The sequence below is a fragment of the Anas platyrhynchos genome, chromosome 1 (genome assembly GCF_047663525.1).
Source record: "Anas platyrhynchos isolate ZD024472 breed Pekin duck chromosome 1, IASCAAS_PekinDuck_T2T, whole genome shotgun sequence".
In the NCBI taxonomy this organism is placed as follows: Eukaryota; Metazoa; Chordata; class Aves; order Anseriformes; family Anatidae; genus Anas; species Anas platyrhynchos.
Genome location: NC_092587.1, coordinates 28598445 through 28619384, shown reverse-complemented (window position 1 = coordinate 28619384; position 20940 = coordinate 28598445). Strand labels below are relative to the sequence as shown.

The window sequence follows — 20940 nt, the reverse complement described above, 5'->3', positions numbered from 1 at the left end:
ACCTCCCTAGCCCTGCTGGTCACACTGTTTCTGATACAAGCCAGGATGCCATTGGCCTTCTTGGCCACCTGAGCACACTGCTGGCTCATGTTCAGCCGACTGTCCACCATCACTCCCAGGTCCTTCTCTGCCTGGCAGCTCTCCAACCATTCCTCTCCCAGCCTGTAGTTCTGCTTGGGGTTATTGCGCCCCAGGTGCAGGACCCGGCACTTGGCCTTGTTGAACTTCATACAGTTGACCTCAGCCCATCGGTGCAGCCTATCCAGATCCTCCTGCAGAGCCTTCCTACCCTCGAGCAGATCGACACACGCACCTAGCTTGGTGTCATCTGCAAACTTACTGAGGGTGCACTCAATGCCGTCATCCAGATCATTGATGAAGATGTTAAAGAGGACCGGCCCCAGCACCGAGCCCTGGGGGACGCCACTAGTGACTGGCCTCCAACTGGACTTGGCTCTGGCCTCCAACTGGACAGCAAATGTTGTCACACACGACAGGAAGGAAACAGAGCAAAACAGTTTTAGGAAGATGATGTTATCTGCAAATATGTGAGAGCACTGGTAGGAATCCCCGTTCGCCTTCTCTGATAAGAGGTTTTTAACAGCATCATCTTAGCATAATCTAAAAATTAAGGAAATACCTGAGGGAGGTTGGATCCCTTGGGGTTGTTTTGAAGTGCTATCAGCTACACATCTGTGTGCGTACGTTTAACCAGGACTGACTGCACAAAGGAGAGACGCCTGTCAGCTGCTGTCCAAACTAGCCCTAAAGCCACAGGCTCAGGACCAAATCCTGTTTGCCCAACACCGTGCTCCTGCAGCTGGCCTTGGCTGCTGTGGGGTTGGAGTGGTGGCATCCCCAGCAGCAGCACTGCTTTTACTCTGTGGGTGCAAGCAGGCAGATGGGGGCTGTGCAAGGGCAGGGCTGGCCTTCAGCATCTTGCTGAGCACTACCTGCACCCACCGACTGCTGGAAAACCCATAGAGGACAATCTCCTCCTCCTCTTCCAAAGGCCAAAGCCTTTGTAGGAAAGCCCCATCTCATAGCTGAGCAAGAAGCCCCAGGTACCTCCAGCTCCTGATAGCTCGCATCTGCCTGATTTTATTTTATTTTTTCAGAGTGTGGGAGATAAATCCAAAAGCATAGTTGTAAATATTTCATGGGAATTAGACTCTAGATTACATACATATGGGATCACTGTTTTTTTTTTTTTTTTGCTGCTATTGTCAAGAGGGTCAGTACCAGGACTTCGAAGTCTGGGGCATGGCGTGACCATAAACACCGAGTGGTGTCATGGTTGATGGGACAGGTTTTCTTTGCTTTTCAGTGGACCCGTGCCATTGCACAGCAGCCAAAGACCCTGGTCCGTGGCATGCTGTAATGGAAATAACAAACATGGGCTTCCAGCTTCTCTAATTTCCAGGCAGCCGTATTAGCCGAGCTGGAAGATGGAAATGGCAAGCCATGAGTGAAATTAGTGTACTGCGGTAGAGGGAAAACATTTGGGCTGACTGCGGTGGTGTGCACAAGTAAGATACCATCCTCTCTCTCCTGCTCAGCAATTCTTTTCCTTTATACTCCATTTACGCTGTATTAACTATTTATAAGAGATCGCTTTAAATCCGCTTTGCAGTCAGCATGCATGCACCTCATCTGAAGGCTCGTGGCTATTTGTTGAGGCTTCAGAGCTGTGAAAACATGCGGCGGGTAATTGCTACTGTGAGGGTTTCAGCTGAACAGGTGAAAAGTGTTTGTTTTAAGTGGCTTAAAGAAAAAAAAAAGACATTTTTCCACCTGCCCTCTCTTATTTCTGTGCAATCCAAATTCATTTAGATAAGAACATTAAAATGTGCTTGAGAAACAGATGTTAAACTGGTTAAAAGTGAATTTCGTGTTTGGGAATTGGGACATTACCCCTCGCCCGTGGGCTTGCTGAGGGTGCGTGTGGGCAGCGGTGTGCGGTGTGGTACTGCACCCTGTTGGTCTGCGGCGTTACCGAGCGCCCAGCACACTCACAGCCCTGTGCAAGGCGATTGATTTCACCTTACAGCTTTCCCTCAGACGAGTCGTCACACAATGCCGTGTGGAGAAAGGTGGGAAGGAAAGAAATTCACGTTCCTGCAGACAGCGTGACCTGCAGGGGTGAGAAGAAAAAGTTGGATTCAAAGCACAGGTGAGACTGAGGTGTCCTCCCTGACTAGTTAGTGGGTGGGAGCTGCAGAAAAAATAACGAGCCAGCAAGGAACAGGAACAGGGCCTTCGTGTCAGTTGTATGGAAGCAAGAGAAATGTTTTAAATCGTTACAGAAGGGTGACTCAAAGGAGTGACTCACGTGGTGTGCAAGAGAGCACGTTCGGAAGAACCCTAACAAGGTTTTGGGAACTGGCTGCCAAAATTAATTCCAGAGAAGGTGATGAAGAAGTTGTCAGATTCGGTCTGATCTCCCTCGGTACACGACCACTGAGCTCATTTTAACTCAGAAGCCAACCTCAGACAGGTGTCCCAGCAGACCAGAAGCACACAACTTCTGGAAGGGGGCCAAGGCGAATGGCACAGGAGCTTTGGGGCTGACAGGCTGCAGAAGAAGACTACCAGGGGGTCAAAGTGACTCCATGAGGTGGGTAGCAGGATCAGAGAGATCACACATCTCACCAAACCAGCCAGGCAGAGAGATCCACCCTCTCGTCTCATCTCATCTCGGCAGCTCGTCTGCCGCCCACCCTCCCTGCCTACAGAGAGCTGCCAGAGGTCCTGTGTCTGCCTTGCCTTTGGTTTAGTTCGGCTTGGCCTGGATGACTAGGGCTTGCCCACTGCCATCATCGGCCCCAGGTCCTAACTCGGCACCCTGGGGCTGAATAGGATGAAAATGAATGCCAAGGACAAGCACCTGGTGACATTTGCTTCTGGACTGGAACCCTAAGGGAATTTCTTTTAGGATGTTCAGCTGGGGAAACCACAGTCTTGGAGTAGCTGATAGAGGCATTTTAAATATGCTGTATTGTAATAATATTGGAGAGGACCTGGAGATAGGATTGTTATTTTGTTCTCCTTAGGACGCGAGCTTCATGACTCTTTGTCTCATTACTTGGCTGGAATCTGAACCACAATGAAGCACAGGTGTACATGCTTAAGCATCCAAATGCCTACTTCTCACACATGCACATGATTTTGGGTGATGGGCTGCGACTTAGTTGCTGCACGAGGCTTAAGCAAAGATGAACAGCTTAAAAAAAAAAAAAAAAAAAAGGAGTGTGGTGGGATGGGAGAAGAGAACATCCATTCAAAATTCATTGAATTCATTGCTGTTGACTCCTGGCAGGGTTTTCAGGTATCATATGGCAGCTTTTCCCACAGCTACCATTGTAAATTTAGGTTACACAATTGAGGGACATCAGTGGTTAATTGAGGGAGTCAGGGGCTCTTTTTGCTGTCCTTATTAATAATATAGCCCTTTTCCTGAGATTTTCCTTGCTTCCCAGTTTCATTGCAGACCCAGTTTTAACTTATATATACACACCTACAGCTTCCGTGGCTTTCTGTCGTAACCATGCTGTGGCCTTTCCCTTCCTGGTTGCACACACACAGCCCCACCACCAGATACCTGTCCCTGCGTTTGTCATGAGTGCCTGGGGACACCCCTTCTTTGTGTGCAGCACTGTGGGTAGGGCTCCTGGTAATACAGCTCCTGTCCTGCAGCAGACCCCTCCATGCCTTTGGGCGCAGAGCAGCCTTACAGCAACCAGCTAGGAGAGCTCAGCCCTGCCTGCAAGGGGATTTTGTGCCACTGACTGTGGCCTGCTGCTGTCTGAGGGCTGACAGAGCTCAGTGTGGTGCACAAAGTCAGGAGCCATGCTGCAATGACTAATTTCTTAAAGCTTCTTGAAGCTTCAGTGTTCCCTTGCTCTCATTTTCTCTAGTCTTTGTGTGCAGTCCCCAACAGGAGGCTGATCCCAGCAGCCGTTTCTGAGCTGCCGCTGCCTCAGAGGAGAGGCAAAGAGGGGAGAGCCCAGCTCAAATCCCAGCCCTGGCCTGACGCACTCAGTGGCAGCGTGTCTCCTGGGAGCATTAAAAGTGATGCACGAAGGAAGCCTGCATGGCAATGAGGCACAGATGTCAGCACAACCTTCAGTGTCACCCCATTTATATCTGCAGAGGGGGAAGCACAATTGGTGCGAGGCAGAGAGACCCAGGGCAGGTTTCTCCTGCGTGGCCAGGACAAGAGAGCACCACATGGAAATGGGGCAGCACAGTTCCAGGAGCAACATGCCCCAGCAGCCCACCAGCACAAACAGCTCGTGCTGAGAGCCACCAGTACCACGGCGCTGGCAGTGAGCAGAGAGCAGACAGACAGATGGACACACTAAGAGGAGCACAGGCAGCAGGGTGGCCACGCTACACTGGTGCCTCTCACCAGCCCCCCACATCTCCCAGTGCCACCACACAGCAGCTCTTCCTCTCTCCAGGCCCACAGTCCTGCAGACGCTAGATTTTGAAGGCAGCAGCAACACAGGGCCTTTCCTCGGGTAGATGCCTGGGGGTTCCTGAAGGAGCCTGCCTCCTCCTCCTGCACCTTGTGGCCGCTGCCTGGCCTCACAGCAGGGAGCAGAGAGCAAAGCAACGTCACTGCCAGACTGACCCTGAGCAGGGGATGGTCCTACTCGGGCACTGTGGCTTTTTCTGGCTCTCAGCTGATGGATCCATACATAGGAGATGACGTTGGACTTCCTCTGCAGGTCTCCAGCTGGGCACAGTGCAGCTTCTGTAGTCAAAGTCTCTGCGCTTTGAGGAATGACTTTACAAGGGCAAACGCCAGCTACATGTTCAGCTAGATGGCTGAGGCTTTGGCTCTGTTCTCGTGTGTTATCTATTTCTGTCCCCTGCCAAACACGGCGCTTATTGGGTTCAAACTAAGGGTAACAGCAGGTATCCAAGTGTGTGCTGTGAAAAGGATGCCAGCAAAATCAGAAAGGGAGCTCTGCAACTCCCCAGCCCTGCTTTGCTTCTGCAGTAGCAGATGTTGTACCTCAGCAACATCCTCCTTCGTCTGGGGCCAGCTTTTGGGCAGAGCCAAACAATGGTGGTGAAGGCTTGAGGAGCGGTTCAATGTGCAAAACCTTCAACGCAGGAACTCGATACTCCGAAGGGTGATCTGACATCACATCTCCTGCCTACTGCTTTTCAAAAGGATGGGAAACTTTAATTTTCGTATGAGTAGCCCCACGAGGCAGGGAAATTTAATGTGCACCCTGCAGGACAGTGACCGTAAATACTATCGTATTTCAAGCCACCGAGAACAGGCTTACTCCCGTCTGTTTGCAGTGTTTTTCATTTGTTCATCTTGGTTAGATATTTATTGCCTTTTCTTCCCGTGTGAATTAACCTCCTTCATCGTTCCGCTCCCCTTGTGACACTCACATGTATCACTCATTTATCCTGCTGCTCAAGCTAACAAGAAAGAAATTTTAACCATATTAAGCTGATTCATTAGCTGAAGATGTCTCTCAGCCCCTGTTCCCAGCACTGAGCGCTAAGACAAGCTTCCGATGCTTCAGCCCACCCCAGAGATGTTATTAGCTCACGATGAGCACGACCTTTCCTGCTTTACTATTTCTTTGCAGCCCTCGCTGCCACGCCGGTGTAGCTGGCCAGCAGGTCGCCCTCTGCAATTAGCCTGCAGATTTGTGAGGAGAGTTGGTCAAACCCTGGTGGTGTCCAGAATTCAGAGTTTGTTGTGCTGCATTGCCCACACCGTGCGGTGCTCGAGCCACGTCATGCACTGTGCCTGCCCTCGCAGCTGTGGGCGGCGTGGCTTTGCTCAGGACCCCTCATGCAGACAGGCAAGAGATGCATGCTCCCTCCCAAGGGCTGTGGCCAAGAACACTCCCTGACATCAGATTTGGGGTGGTGACCTGGCATGCTGCATGTCAGAGGGTCGCAGTGGCTCAGTGCTTGTTACGAGGAAGGGAGCAGCTGGGGAGGAGGCCAAGGAGCAGTTTTCAGCACCTTCAGTCACCCCGAGGTCTGAGCTCGCCTGCTGTGTGCCAGGTGTCTCAAACAATTTTGTGAGAATCATTTGCTGTAGAAAATGAACCTACTCCAACACTGTGTGTTTCTATGTTATTGCTTTTTTATTTCTATAATGAGGAAAACAGAGAGCAAAAATACATTTCTTGCTCCACAGACCTTGCCATCTAGGTTGAGAGATAAGAAGACTGGTGGACAGATGAAAGGCGGTGGTGAGACAGCGAGGTAGTGGTGGTACTGAGTGCAGCTCCTTAGCATCCCCTTTCCAAGATAATTCATTTTTTTTCCTGGTTTCTTAAGGAATTGGAGCTATGCAATTGCTGCAGCTGCTGGTCTTCCTGCCTGCCTCTCAGACCTAAAGTCTCTGGAATATGTTGGGCAATTTTTACCAAAAATGCCAGAGAATGAGTCTCACGGATACATAACTCCTAGGGGCATCACCAGATGCCAGTGGCTGGGCAGAACAGCGCATCCCGAGGAGAGGGAAGGGCAGCTCAGCCTCCTCCGCTGTGAGAGGCAGCCCTGGGCCAAGCACACAGCATGTGAACGCTGAAAGCCACTTAGCACATGTTGCTCTGAGCCCGTCAGAGCATGTGCTGTCTCCCGAGCTGTCAAAATACAGAGAGAGAGAGGAAGATGAAGCACTGCAGTGAGGGATTAGTGATCCCGTGACACACAGCTGAAGGAACCAGGGAGGGAGTAAGCGGGATGGAGGAGCCCTGGCCAGTGCTGCCTTACAACAGATAGAGGGGCTGCAAGGAGGGGAGCGGGGTTTTTGTGGGGCAGGATGTGTACAATGACCTGTGAGGAACCAGATTTTGCCAACAAAACGACCGCTTGTAATTAACATTTGTGCACAGGATGTAACTGTGTGCACATGAAGGCTGTGGGGTGAAAAATGTGGCTGCTGAAGTCCTCAAATCAGGGGGGAAGAGGCAGAGCAGAGTCAGCAGCGAGTCAACACCTGCCTCGCTGGTGAGAAATACCTTCAAGAAAAGGCAAATCCATCACTCACCAAGCCTCTCAAGCTCCCATCTCTCCCAGGATCCATGACAAAGCTGCTGAATGGCAAAACAGCAGCAGGAGCATTTAGGAAACTGCTGTGAGCCCTACCTGCAGGGCTGTTAGGGAAGCACACGCCTGGCTCCAGCATCCTGCTGCCACGCGTGCGGGCACAGCTGGCTGAAATGCTTCCCTCAGGCTGCCATTTGCTCCCAAATGCTCACAGGGGGCTGCTTCTGCTGAAGGTAAGGGGAATTCCTTATAGGCATGTCGGACACCTATAGCAGTTATGAAAAGATGAACACGCCACAAACATTTTATGTCATCCTCTGTATTTTGTGGTGCCTGGCCATCGTGCTGTGCTGAGCACATCTGTCCTTTGGCCACACGTGTCTCTAACCAGTGCTAATTCTCTTTTGCATACCTTTATGAAGCCCACTAAGGTGACGCATGAGCTCAGAGAGCCACTAGAACAGCAGAGGGATGGGCATCTTTGGTTAGCTTGCTCTGTGTGGCAGTGGTGACATCTACAAAATAAGGGCAGATTCTGTCACTGTTTTTCTTGAACAATTTCATTAGGGCAGTTGTATTTCACTGCAGTAATTGGTAGTGGAATTACACAACAGAGAGTGACAGATAAAAATTACTGACCACGTTGCATGGGGTAGATGTCCATACAGAATGGCTCAGTGAGGGCTCTTGCTTTACTGCACCAGGCAAGGAAAATATCTCTCCTAAGGTTAGGTTTTGCATTTCTAGGTTTTGCATGCAATTTTGTATGCAAAATATTTGTTGAGTGTAAGTGACTATGCTCCAGAGAGTGTTGTGTGCTGAGAAATTGTTTATTATCCTGAAATAATTTAACCTGATCATATGGAAACCACGCTGAACTTAAGAGACCTGGATGCCATACGGGCAGGCTGCCAGGCAGCAGAAAGCAAAGACATTCTGTCCTTGGGGTGGGAAAGGTACGCTGCTGGCACGAGCTCCAAAAAAATCAGCATCAGGAAGTATCTTGGCCAAGAGGAACTTGGCACAGTATTATTTTAGCTTTGCCGAGGGACTGTGTATGCCCATTGAAATGGTAACATCTGTGGAGGAAGGGCAGAGCGCGCAGAGACAATGCAGTTTTATGGCAGCGCTGCTTAGTCAGGGAAAGAGGATCCGAAGGGAGCTGGTGCAGCCAGCTGGCTGGCTGATGAATGCAGCCACGGCTGCGGAAGGGAGCAGAGAGCTCGCCTGTGCTCCATCATCCCGGGCAGCAGCAGCAGAATGAATTTCTGAGGAGTGGCAGAGCTTGGAGCTGAAGTACAGAGGTGTCATTCACGGAATACGGAGCGCTTTTTGGATTCCTAATCATTAGACATGATTTTGATGTGTGAAGAGTTTTCATGAGAAAGCTGGGGCAATGATAAAACTGCAAAGAATCTGAAATTCAGAATATGTGAATGGAGTATTCCATTCAAAGACAAAATACTGTGCTTTTGTTCACAAAATAAGGACAGAAATTAAACATACTGTACAATTATATGATGGATTTATACTGGATTCGCTGTGCACCTCCTGGTGTTGCTCTCTGTACAGGGCACAACAAAGGCTACTTTTTTTATTCTGAAATGTGTTGTGGTGTGCAGCAAAAACAGCTATTAAAGATACTTAATTATTTTTGCTCAGGTTATTGCCTTTTTAAAAGCCTTTAATGAACTTTAAATGAAGTAGACTTTTTTTTTTTTTTTTTTTTTTTAAATTATCAGCTACAAAGTTGCTGCAAATGCCTTATTTACCACAGCTACTGGAACCACAGTAATTAGAGGGACATTGTCAGCTTATCATTTCCTAAAAGTAAATTAATTTCTAAGCCTGCACCTCTCCTTGAACTTCCCTAGGCAATTTCCATTGTTTCCCATGTACCTGCTTAAAAGCAAAAAAAATTTCATTCTCTCTTTTTCCAGGCTTTGAAAGAGCTGTGTGAACAGCAGGGAAATGACTTCAAGAAAGCCATAAAACTGATTGCAGAGCCACTTATCAAATGCCTTCCAAAACGAGAGAAATGCATCTTTCCTCATGTCTCCTAACATCACCATCGGTGTTATGTTGGTGTGGCAGCGATGGTGAGGCGGTCGCAGACAGCACCAGGATTTGCAGCTGGCAGTGGTCCTTTGGTGTGTAGCGCCTTTAGCATGCTCTTCTGGCATCTAACAGCCGCCCTCGGGAAGATTGATGTTCTCTTCGAGTTTGTTTAATTTCTCCTCGTTGTTAATGGGCCTTTGTTATTGCTCCGTGGAGTTCGCCGGCTGAGCCGGGAGATGGCAGCAACGCGAACTGCTTCTGTGCCCTCCATTCAGAAATTACGGAGGGGGCAATCGGGGATACGATGCCAACGTTTAAAATTGCTTTAAAGCAGGAAAATTGTCCCCAGAGCTGCTGTCTTCACAACTGTAGACACAGAGATGATAAAAAGATGTGGAGTGTGGAAGGAACAGTGTGCTCCGTTCCCGAGGTTTGAAGGTCATTTTCTCAATGCCAAAGTTATAGAGATGGGTCTGGAGACGTCAATAAATGGGATGGAGACGTCAAAAGGGATGACTTCCCGGGGCTACCGTGACTGACAAAGACTGTATCGGCCTGAATTCATTTGATGCAAGGAAAAGCATTTGACTCTGGAGGGGAGGAGGACTGGGAAGATCCTGGAGAGAGCAGAAATGTGGTTTTGGGCTGCTGGATTTTTGGCCTGTGTTACTGAGGAGGTGAGAAGAGGCACGGGGAGTCAGCTGTTTATATAACTGCCTCCATAAAGCATGTGGAGGGACACGTAGAGCCAAGCGGGGCATTTCCTGACGAGGGATGAGTGTTTACACAGGCAAATTAACATACTTATTTCCCACAGGACAGAAGCATTATTAGGCCTTTGTCAGCAACCACCAAGGAAAAAGAGCCTTATTTACCCTTCTGTACAAGGGCCAGGCTTCAGGGCACTACAGCTGCTACGCTCACTGTGGGGGCTCGTGTAACAGCCAGGATTTATCTTGTGTGGTAAACGCAGGTGTCTTTAAGTGCTTTCTGCTACGACCTTTCACTTCCAGAATAAGCACAGTGTGTCCCAGAATAAAGGGCACACGAGGGAAACAAGGTGTTGCTTTGTGTCTGTGTGGCACCGAGCAGAGGGAATGGAGAAGCTGCGAGCAAGGTAGGCCCATGATCAAGGTAGGCCCTGATGCTGAGCCTAACAGGTGCTCTGATACCTCTACAGCCCATGACAGGTCAAGAGGCAAAGATTGCTGGTTGCATGCCCTCCTGGAAGGGAATTTGAACGGTGAGAAACAGCACGGCCCTTATCGCAGTTCTTGGGTTTGGGGCTGTAAGTCATCTTGTCTTCTCTGTGAGCAAGCGGGAACTCCCATCCTGATGAAACATCGGCTTCCATCATCGGCTTATCGTCCCAGAAATGTCTCTAACACCTGAAGTTTTGGCTAGTGGCTTGCTTTCATGAGATAACAGAGTAAATCATGTTTATGGACGTCAATCTGTCCCAGCTTGCACTTCTTTTATTAGGGAGAAATGAGCTGTGACTAATGGAAATAAATGATGTCATGAGGTTTTACGCGGTTGTCTTGAGGTAGAAAGGACAATATTTCCAGAAAGAATAGATGACTTTTTAGCTACACTCCATTTTGATCGTGGTAGATACTTCAGAATAATCTTTCCTCCTGAAAACCCTCCTGAATACTCTCTGAAAGCCCTCAAGGTGTAATAAGCTTTATTGCAAGAAAATCTCACTAACACTGCTTGTGATGTCCCTTGTGCAAACCAGGCCAGTGATTATTTTGATGTAAAGCAACTTGATCTAAAAGAAGTGCAGATCAAAAGGAGCCTCCTTTAGTTACATAAAACCCTGTAATTATGAGGTTAGCTAATTTGCAGAACAAAAGAATGCAACCCCTGGGTTTGTTCATAGGTTAATGTATTCTGTCTGACAGCACAGGAGGAAAATGGACTTTTGCACCTTTAATTGTTCCTGTGGTTAGCCTGTATGGGAAGTGCCTTCTTTTAAAAACCTCAAATGCTATTATGTTTTATTACTACTGGTGTCAAAAATTTTGTTGCAAGCCACAGTGAGTATTCATCCTATCTGGGCCTGTAATAGTCTAGCATGCAAACCTGACTCTTCCTTAGTGCGAGCTATTCAACTGCATCAAAAGGCAGCCAGAATTTCATTTACAGCATGTTATTTTGCTGCTCTGGAGATGCTTTCAAATCAAAAATGGAAGGGGTGGTACATGCAAAACTAGTGGCCCATCGTTAGTCTACAGGGTATGTCTCATCCCTACAGCACTGTTTATATAGCAAATAAATCGACTGAAGAGAGTTAAAGAGATTATTCTAACAGTCCAAGGTACAATTATGAATAGACAAATTCTGTGATGTGAGAAGGAAACAGCATCTAGTTGCCCTCTGAGGTCACTTTCTTAACGCTGGTGCTGTGGCACGCAATGGTGTGCGATCACAGGGAAGCATGGGGTGCTGGGCAGCAGCTCCCAGGAGGAGCCTGCTCTGGTGTGGGTTTTTTTTTTGCTCCCTGGACTTCGCCCTGCAGGAGGAGGGAAGGGCACTTGAAGGCTTTTGAGCTCCACCCCTCTCCCCGTGCAGGCAGGGTGTTGGGTGCCTTTCCAAGCTGCAGCACAGGCCTTTGCTGGAAGCCTCCTTCAAAACTCAGGAGCGCTCTGAAAAGACCGGATTTAGATCTACATCTATTTAGATGTAGATCTATTCGGACCAGAAGAGTGATCAGTTCTCTCCAATAAGGGAACTTCCCTATATTTAGAAGAGGGATCTGAAACAAACCAAAAAAAAAAAAAAAAAAAAGCAAAACCAAACTGAACCAAAACTCAAAAGCCACCTTAAAACACACACAAGTGATAAGCAACCCCAAAAGATGTATTTTGTCACTTGGCCAACCAAGAGCCCTCATAACAATAGCAGCCATGTCTCATACAATACCGCATTGTATTGCCTTATATCTTGCAGTGTCTTATCTTTTCCATTACCACCTTGCTCATGCTGCTTTCCAGCCTGAGCCCATTGACCCTGTGCTAGAAATGGGAAGACCAGCGGAGCTGAGCTGCCAGATGCTATAGGAGATCCTGACCCCCACCCACTCATAGGCCAATGTCCCCATTGCCAGGGCTGGCAGAAAATGGACAAAAAGGCAGCGCAAGACTGAACGGGGTTTTGGCACTGACTTCCCTGAGACGAGGATTTGGTTTTTAATGACAGCATGGGCAGGTGTGGCGCGGTGCTGGCATCAGTCTGACTGGTCTGGGATGCTGATCTCAAGGCAGAGGAATGCTGCACGTTGTTATTACTGCCTTTAACGAGCCAGCTCATGAGGCACCGCGCTATTTCCACTGCGTCTCTGCTACAACCTCCATGGCAGCTCCCGTCAGACGCACGCTTACGGGGCCCAGAAGCCTCCCAGGAATGTGGTGCCATGCCCGCTCCTGCTGCCTGTGGCTGTCCAAGGTGACAGCGTGGGGACCACAGAGGGGCCTCTGCCTCCTGCGTGAGGGATGCCATTTTCAATGGCTACGCAGGCAGTATTTTCAGTGGGCTGGGCCGTGCGTGAGGAAGTGAGCTGGGGGATCTCCAGCGTGGAGGCTTAGTCATCCACACGCTCAGCATGAAACTGTTGCATGACACACAGTTCTCTCTTCTTCTTTTTTTTTTTTTTTTTTTTTCAAATAATAATTCCTTCTTCCTCTTTCTCTCTTAAGGTCCTTGTGCTGGGCCTGTTGCAGTATCAGGAAGCCTGGCTGGGAGCTGAGGAGGGTTTCACAGCAAGGGGCCGGGCCAGGAGACGCAGGCCATGGGGCCTGGCAAAGGTCCGTGGCTTGTCACGTGTCAGCGAGCAGCTGGTTAGGAAAGATAGTGTTTAAACAAACTGTTGTGTGCATTGCCGTGCCAGTACCTGTTTGCCCACATTCTTATTTTCAAAGTGCACCTCTTACACACTCTTGAATGAGTCATTATTCTTGGCTGGCATTGACGGTACCTGGAAATCCTAAACTTTATTGCCCTATACATTCCCTGTGCTCCACAGATTGCATGAGACATTTCTGTAGGGGTTGCATTGTTTTTCTGCTCCACTTACACCTGCTTTTCTCTGTTTTCTTCCAGAAAGGGCCATCCAGTTCCTCTACAATGTGTATGTGTTTCCCAGTAGTGCAAAAGCCACTCTGTGTAGCTCCCTATTGATTAAATGCTGACCAAGCACTAGCAATTTGCTTTATTACATTTTATTCATCACTGCCTGGAAGGTTAAAGCAGCTTTTGCATCCAGGAATGTGTCCTCACCTTTGGGCACTGAAGTCAGGGCCCGCACATAACGTCATGCCCACGTCAGTTTGTTCATGCTCACCTGTAATGCGATAACTTTACTACATCGCATTCAGTCATTTCTAGAATATTGGAGGAATGTTACAAACATCCTCAGGCAGAAAATGCCTGATGTTGAGAACAATCACCAGAGAGTGACAGTCGGAGCTTCTATTTAGCATGTCCAGCAGCTTCACCAGTAGCTGGAATGTGCACCCCTCGAAATGTAAGTATAAACATAAATCTTCCAGCATCATGAAGATCCCTTGAGAGATGGAAAGGGAGCACTTGGTCATCCTGTGGGGAACAGGAATGCAGGGATGCAAAAGTATCTGGGGTATGACAGGACTTTGAGGCCCCACAGGGTGTACAATCTGATCATTCCTTGGACTTCGGTAGACTAAAAGCCGTGTGTCTACCACCCCTCTTGATACTACAGAAAAACATCAACTCTCCCTTTCTTGGAAATGACCTTTATCACTCCTCACCCTATCTTGCTCAACCACCGCACTGTAAACCAGCAGCTGAAACAATCTTTCCCCTCCACCAGTTAACCACACTTCATATTTCCAGTTTTGGTGTAAAGAGAAGTACGAGGTCTGAATGTTATTGAGACCGTGGAGCATGGGCTTTGGCAGATCCTAGCAGCTTCGGTGCAACTTGCAGTGAGAAATCACCTTGCAAATAAGCAGCAATCAAATAATCATCTTTCAAATAAGCAGCAGTTTCCTCTGACTGAATGCTAATAGGGCTGTGATTTCCTAAGAGCTGATAACAGTTTTATTGTCACATTTCCCTCTGTTCCAAGAACAGCTTTATGATTAAGAAATTATACCTTCTGATGTTTGCTATTTGGGCAGCGTGGCAAACGTATAGGCAACAAGTGGGTGACTGTTCAGCACAGAGCGAGAGCTTCTGACAGGAATTTCTTGTTCTTGGGAGCTGGCAGACCACTGCTGCCACGGATGGCAAGGACACAAAAACCAAGAGGGTGTTAATGAAACGTAAAATTGCCGTGTGAAGTGGCAGGTGATTTCTTTATAGACAAGATTGAAAATATTGCCCAAGAAGAACTCACTTTAAGATCTGGGCTGACAGAAATAAAGTAATAATTTAAAAATTTAATAATCTGAAGTGAAACATCATGGACTTCAGACTAACGTGAATTTCAAGTCTAAACTAGAGAGTTAATGAACTGTAAGTGGTGAGGAGGGAAACAGTGCAGAATTCAGGCCTGTTAAAAGTTAACATGCTGGCAACTCTTTCAGGGTATTTCTGACTGACATAGAAGTATGAAAGCTACTGATGACAGTGATGAGACTTTATCGGGAATACTGGAATACTGTGTTTTAACCATGAAAGATAAATTCTCATCAGAACCTGTGCAGAGAAAGATGTCAAGAGATAAAGAACAACAGCATTAAAGCCTGGATTTGTACTCCCCATCCTCAGAAACTTCACAGCTATGTCACCTGGGACTCCTGCAGCTGATGGAAAGAGGTGGGTATCTCCAGCCATTCAGCCTAAGTTCTAACAAAGCTCCAAAATTAGACAGTTTAAATACTTTAAGCTACATGCAGAGAACATTGCCCTACACTGTGCCCTCAAAAACTAAGTTTGAGAAAGTGGCCAGCTGCTCTCAGGAGAGTAAACACCACAGAAGAGGTGAAGGTCAGGTTTATCAGCAGGACAAACTGATAAATGCTACACATGAATAAATTGTTCTGGTAAAGGGAAAACTGATTTTTGGAAACAGCCTCCCATATGTAGATGGATTCTTAACCAGAACTAAGTTGCAGCTGAACGGGTTAATTTAAGAGGTTATATGAAGAACATACCTGGAAGAGCAAACATTTGGGCAGGCAGATACGAAGAGATCCCTTCCAATCCTTGGTGCTATGCTATTCTATTTAGATTTTTATCACTGAATATGAACAGGACTAATGGTTTACATTTGCATTAAAAGAGATGCCTTGCAAACCAACATGCATTTTGGCAAAGAGCTAATGGAAGGTGCTGCTGCTTTGCCATTGCTCATGTGCATCACACAGAGGCAAGAGGAAGGACAGCAAAATCTCTTTCCTGGGATCAGAATAGCTCAAGAGGAAAACAACCAAGAAAGCAATGAGTTGCTGAGCTTCCCATGTGTCGTTACTCAGTGTATCTCAGCAAACCACATGAAATGCATGAAATGACTTGTGCTCTCCGAAGTGAGGGAGGCCTACTCTCCCAAGCAATAGGCAAGAGCATTGCAAGGGCGCTACTGTTTGGGAGGATCTGGAATGCCATGAGCATGCTTCCCATAGTCGCTTGCATGTGTAGCATGTGCAGTGGTGTAGACAGCGGATGACAAGCTAGGCCAGGCTAGAGTCCTTCCACTTTCTGGCTGTTGCAGTAATGGAAAATCATTGCCCATGGATCAGTCCCGCATGTGAGCCTGAAGTGGTTGGACACGCAGTTAGTTTCCCTGCAAATACAAACAAGGATTATTGATTGCATCGTTGTGTCTACAAATGAGGTGGCAGAGCACAACCAAGTACCTGGCAAACAGCTGGAAAAGGACACGGGACTGTGAGCGTGGAAAGGGCTTGGTTTAAGCACTGGCAGAATGAGATTTGGCGTATTGTCTCCTGCTATTTAATCCTTACTGGTTTTCAGTGGAATGAGCCTCTGTACACATTGCCTGAGATAAAGAGGCAGAAACAGAAAAATATCTGATTCCCCTACAAATGCCACTGAACATTGGCTAACTGCTTGGGTCAACAGGGTTGCAGTGCAATAGGAACATGTTTGCTGAGGGGAACAAGATGTGTACTCCTGATTATTGTACCACGCGATAAGGGAAAGGCTGTGTCACAGTCCTCTAATTCCATCCAGCCCTGATAAGTTGCAAACAACTTTTGGGGGGTGGAAGTCATGAGGAATTTTAGGTTTGCACTTGAACTTGGATCTAAAGAAACAATTTAAAAATACTTCATTTTGGAACAGCACAAAATTGACAATTTTCTTCAGTCTTATTGAACATCGTAGAGGCTGATATTAGGAAATCCAACATTTTGCAAAACAGGCTGAGAAACCATGTGAAGCAAGACACAAACCAATAACAGATAAGATTTTAAGAGGCATGAAATACTGGCTTTTACAACATAGTTTTAATACAGCACAATGTTGATTACCCAAATTTGTTTCACTAAAGCCCCACAACAATAAACTAGAGACAAATCCAGCATCTCATTACATCTTTTTCTACATTTTTTTCACCTTTATTCTAGCAAAATATTATTAGCTATTGCAAAATGATTGCAAGGGCTTAAGTTTGACAAGGAGGCTTGTCTTCCTTTTTCCAGCTGAGGACAGTTGATCTGCAATGCTGTTATGGTTAGGAATAACATTTGTGGTCAGTTGCTATCGACAGTGATGGCCCAAGTTCAGGAGGCCAAATTTAGATGTAAAATTAATAATGGTATATGGACCAGAGAGCTTAAGAATGGATTGTTTCTTCCTTTCTTACCAGGAAAAGCTCTTAATGAGGTCCAAGAAGGTTTGGCATGAATAAGTCAGAAATACAGAGTGAAGGATCTGCCTCATGAAAAGAAGGTATCAGTAAAAAATTGGATAAAATCAGCCAGAAGTTCTGGACTAGGAACTCAGCTGAACCACCTGGCCTTGGAAAGTCAGGGTGTTGTGTGACTGAAGATGTGCCCAACTACATAAAATATATTGTGTTTGATAATGTGCATAAATACTCTACTGGAGACAGAGTTAATTTAATGAGGATTGTAAATTTAAAACAGCACAATCCGTCTTTCTTTTCTGTGCAAAGTGCAACACGTGCCTCTAGCACATATACACTGCAAACACCCCCAAGGCTGGGAGAGGATATCTGTGCCCAGCTGATCTGCATGGCCATGCCTCTGAGCAGGCAGCCTTTCTAAATCCAGACACTTACCATAAATAATTGAACTTATTTCCTGAGTACTTTTTTTTTTTTTTTTTTTTTTTTTTTTTTTTTTTTTTCCCTCCAGAATACCTTCTGTATGTCCAGCAGCACACAGTGCTGCTGAAATTAGGGAAAAGACCACGGGCTTGTTCTGCATTACCTTACGGTACTGGGCTTCAGCCAGCTGTAGTCATCAGGAACCTTCGGTGTTTGAAGTTACTTCTTCAGCTAAGGCCAAAACTCCCTCAGGCTCTAATAATAGCTGCTCCAATAGCTAGCCTGCCGTCACATTTAATTTTATTCGGGACTTAGATGTTTGACCACAGCTGGCTGGGATGCCAGAATATAAATAAGAAGGTGGGAGGTAAACGATGTATGAAAACTGAAAGGACCTCCAACCTGGACGCCGTACAACTTCTGCTGTAATGTAATGCTGCTGAAATATTATAGTGGGAACTGTTTAGCCCTTGAACATGCGTTCCAGCACTCAAAGGGAAAAAGCTGTAGCTCTCGGCTTTTCCTCTCTGTATTTTTATTTGCGGTTTGTATCTTACTGCTGCAACACTAAGAATTGGTGCTACTTGTGATCACTAGCTCAGAAATTTTGTCAATGCATACCTGGAAGTAGACGTGTGTATCTGAGCACCTTTGCTCAGACTTGACAAGAGCTTTCCCTCCAAATCTCAGCCTTTCTTCCCAGGTGTAAGATCAGGTACCCTAAGTATGTGAAGGAAAAGAATGAGCCGCCTGTGCCTACAGAGACAAGTCACAAACAAGTATTCCACAGCAGCGACTGTGGCCAGAACAGAAGGAGGTTGTGGCTGTAATTTGTTACGGGCAGATTTATTTTGGGTGCTGAGGCTACACATTAAAGCTGAGAACATTAATTTGCAGCATGAAGTGTTCCAGGGCAAGGCCTGTGGTGCTGCTAACAGGTTCACACTCTGTCAGTGTGGGTAGTCACTGGCACTTTGGAGTATTGGCCAGGGATGCCCTTAGCACAGCCTGTGTTCCAGCTTTGTGGTCTTTTTTTTGGTTCTGAGATATTCTGTGATTGCAAGAAATCTGATTATGCAATGCAAGGTAACCAGTACAAGTCTGGGACTCTCTGTGGTGTCTTAAGGGTCATATTCAAAGGAACAGCAGAAAAGAAGAAAAGAGACCCAGGGGATTTTGTTCGCCAGGATAGGAGAACTGGCATGTTAAAAGAGGAGGAAAACACCCACATGAATCAAGGATCCATGTGATTCCTTGAATTCCTAGCTCCTCTCCTTCATTTCTGACTTACAGCACTTAATAGTGTGAAGGTATGTCTGACTGTGCCTCCAGTTGTTCATTATGTGCTGGCGGTTTACATGTCTCTCAAATAATCTCTAGCAATAAAATGCTAAGTCCCATACACCATCTCAGTTACATATGCACACCCCTCAGATGGGCTGAAGCTCTTTGTTACACCTTTTCTTAGGTTGTTTGTCAGAGACAAGCTGTCTCAAGCCAGCTCTGCCATGGTGCTGCTGCATGGCCTCGGGTCAGACTGCTGTGTGAGGAAGAGCTATAGGAAGCACGGCCTGCTTGCTTTCACTCAGAAGCCCTGGTCCTTGCCTGAGCTGTGTTACAGACATGCCTGTGGCTGGCCATGTACCTGCTGGCCCAGACCCTGGCCCAGCAGAGCTGATCTCAGATCCTCCTCTTCGCTGCAGGCTTATCTGATGCTGACCACACCAGTGGCTGCTCCTGGTTATTGTCACTGAACCTGACTCAGACCCTGACTTGCTGGCTTCACTTTCTGGCTTGACCTCGCACCTTGCTTGTCTCTCTCTGTGGTCACTTGGATCTTCTGGCAGCCCGTACTCCTAGCTGAACCTGCTCACCACCACCTGACCTGCTTTGCTCTTCTTTGCGTGCTGTGGGGCTGCACCTGCACGGCAGTGGGGCCACTCTCATGCCTGCCTCGGTGTCATCTTCAGTTCTCAGCTTGTTTTGCCTTACAGACCTGCCTGCCCCTGCTGCTTCGTGAAATGCTTTTGTCCAGGGGATGCGAACTCTCACCTGTGCTGGTACCACTGGTGCCAGTGTTACTGGGACACCCATGATACCAGTCGCTCCAGCGCGAGCCAGACAATAGGTACACAGATTTCTGACACCACGTGGCTCTCCTTTTAGCCAGAGATTTTTGTCAGAAAGCTGTCTTGAGCCAACCTAGTGGCGCCATGTGTCCCTGCCAGTATGATAAATCAGGATAGTGGGCAAGAAGTCAGCAAGCAAGACAAAGAGCCTGTTCTGCCACAGACAAGCTGTGCAAAACTAAGCAGTGATATGCAACCCCTTTTGTGAGCTCTCACCAAGCTGCTGGTCAGATATCCAGGGAATCTTGGTAACCTGGCAAGGTGTATAGCAGAATATAAGCCACAAGTAAAAGTCCGATGCAAAGTGGTCACAAAGTAGTCATGGGTTCCTTGTTTGTGTCACATTTTGTAATTTATTTCCATTGTCTGAGTCTAGTAATACCCTCTTGAACATCAGCAGCTGCTTTTCCCACTTGAGCCACAACTTTTTCTCCTCCCCCCCCCCAGGGGTTTTGCCTCCACCTGCCCTGGTTAGACCACACTTGTTGTTCCGGCTGTCACACCTCCAAGAAGTACAAGGTTCAACCTAATCCTTGCTGGCAGCTTAAGACAGCATTGTTTTGAGACGAGGGCACCAGCACGAAGGCGACAACTTCACTTCAGTCCGGGCCAACTGGTCAGCCTGTACCTGCGAAAGTAACTTATGCATTAAGAGAGCAGACATACAGGAAGGTGTTAGGACACGGCTGACCTTAATAAAACGGTATTGGCACCTTGCATTTAAAGCACACCGACCACACAAGTTTGCTCGGCTGCTATTAGCTGTTGCTTATTCAGCTCCCCTGTTCTAATACTGAGTCTTGCGTACCCAGGGGTGCAGTTACACCTCCTGGATTTAATTAAAACTCCTCCACCTACTTACCTGGAAGGCTGTCTTTTTCCCTAACATTTCACAGGAACTGTCTTGAAGGAGAAAAATTGGTGCCTCTGAGACACTCTTGTGCTGCCCTGCACGCAGGCAGTGCTTACCGACTTTCATCCTATTTTTTTAACAGGATTTTAAAAGAAATGAAGTGAGTGGGCCTATTTCAGCAACTCGTCTCTCGCATGCCCCACAGGGAGTTGTTCACTAGGAGACTCCCACGGCACTGCAGCAGGCCCTACCAGCACCCCAAATATCAAGCTGATAACCAGTAACCATTTTCCAGAAGCAGACGCTGAAGCTATTACCCTTTGCTCACTCAGCACACACAAACAGCTCGCTAAGCCCCTTTATTTAAAATAATTCCTTTATTTTCCACGTAGTGTTTACACAGAATTGTTATGAAAGCTTATTTTTCTAGAAGCTGCCGTGTGAACGTGCTTTGTGTGAGGGGACTGAGGTAATGCTGCCACCGCCACACCTGAGGCAACTTTTTGGCGCGCTCTGGGAAATCACCCTCTGCCCCTCAGCACGGTGCGCGCCTCAAACGTTCGTGTTTGGGAAATGTTATCGTTTAACCTCTTGTTGGTGGATGGGAGTGTTGTTACTGGGCT

General features: G+C 47.3%; 1 long non-coding RNA gene across 1 annotated transcript; it reads left to right on the top strand.

Moving 5' to 3' along the window:
- The first annotated feature begins 1875 nt into the window (after positions 1-1875).
- Positions 1876-20909, top strand: LOC106014344 (uncharacterized). The gene is made up of 3 exons (XR_011807019.1): positions 1876-2173; positions 8979-14898; positions 16913-20909. It is a non-coding gene; the product is annotated as an uncharacterized lncRNA (long non-coding RNA).
- Positions 20910-20940: the final 31 nt, after the last annotated feature.